The following is a 1,365-nucleotide window of genomic DNA, read 5'->3' as shown; positions in this document are numbered from 1 at the left end:
GTTGGAACAGAATCTGGAGACTGGATTCTAAATCTGTTGTTTGCAGACTGGTGGGAGAAGCTACTCAATGAGATGGGCCCAGTGGTATAGGGAGAAACGGAATAAGTTTCCAGATTTTCTTGTTACCCAATAGCTGTGTTCTATCTCCCTACAAAGTTCACATTTTATATTTGCTTATGAGTTCAACTTTTGATTATTGGTGTACCAATTAGATTGTAGATTTGGGACAGAATATTGAGATCCTACGTCGATTTATTTGTCAGCAAAGGTCTGAGTTACCTTTCCAAAAATTATGCACTGACTTTCATAGCGGCTTAAAGGTACTATAATATATTTAGGGATAAAATTTGGCAGTTTTTTGAATCCTATGAAAAACACTAAATGTTCTAAGAGAAATAAAAATGGTTTAGAATTGATTGTACTACTGTTAATTTTCTGTAGGACAATCATATGTTGAATACAGAATTATATTATTAATTACACAAGGAAATTTTTAAGTAGTGTGATATTTGTTAATAGGTTTTATACAATTATCCAGCCAAAAAGAACTGAAACTTGAAGATTCCCATACTTTAAAAGTAAACAGTGATGTTCTTTTTCCTCATCCGGATGCTGGTTACATAAGTTTGTTTATTTTGTAATAATTCATCAAGCTACACATTATGATTTATACGCTTTCCTGTACAGAGCTTTTCAAAAGTGTTTTAAAAAAATCAAAGAGTAGTGTATAGCCGTTCAACAGTGTCCAACATCTAGGTCTGCTTTGATCTAATAAAGTCACACAAAGTTTAATCCAGCCACATAAACTTCAAGGCCACACAGAAATGGGTCTTATTCCTTTTAACTCTTCAAACAGGAATTAACTAACAAGCCAGTGTAGACCACTCAGCTAGCTCTACACTGTTCCCTGAGAATTCCTTTGTGACTTAAGAAGTTGATATAACCACTTAGATCTACTTTCTTGGCTAGCAACTAGGATTCTATTTATCACTTCCATTCCTAACTGAAATTGTAAAAGGATTGATAATTAGTCTGGAAACGTGAAAAAAAAAATTGAAGAAACTTTAAAGAAAGATGAAACTTTAACCTGAGTTTAAGATCAGAGAGACAGATTCTTATACCCATATTCACGATAAACAGAGAGTAAGTGTGTTTCTTTTTACACATGCACACACACAAAGGATTTTCTGCAAAAACCCTGAAGATATGACCCCAAATCCTATTCTTGCTGTGCACACATCCACCAGGCATACATAAAAATGAAACTGTTCTTTTCCTTTCCCAGAGGGTATAATTTGCTGTCTTCTTAATTGAAAGCCACATCCCATGGTACTAAATTATGAAAACAGCTATTAGTATGAATGA

General features: G+C 33.8%; 1 protein-coding gene across 1 annotated transcript in view; it reads right to left on the bottom strand.

The window, feature by feature from the left end:
- ASB4 (ankyrin repeat and SOCS box containing 4) overlaps nucleotides 1-1,365 on the bottom strand; it is a 76,900-nt gene that overhangs the window by 73,427 nt on the left and 2,108 nt on the right. The window lies entirely within an intron of this gene.

The sequence above is a fragment of the Propithecus coquereli genome, unplaced genomic scaffold (genome assembly GCF_000956105.1).
Source record: "Propithecus coquereli isolate 6110/MARCELLA unplaced genomic scaffold, Pcoq_1.0 Scaffold108, whole genome shotgun sequence".
NCBI lineage: Eukaryota > Metazoa > Chordata > Mammalia > Primates > Indriidae > Propithecus > Propithecus coquereli.
The sequence above is the reverse complement of the archived record's forward strand: the minus strand, read 5'-3'. Positions and strand labels throughout refer to the sequence as shown.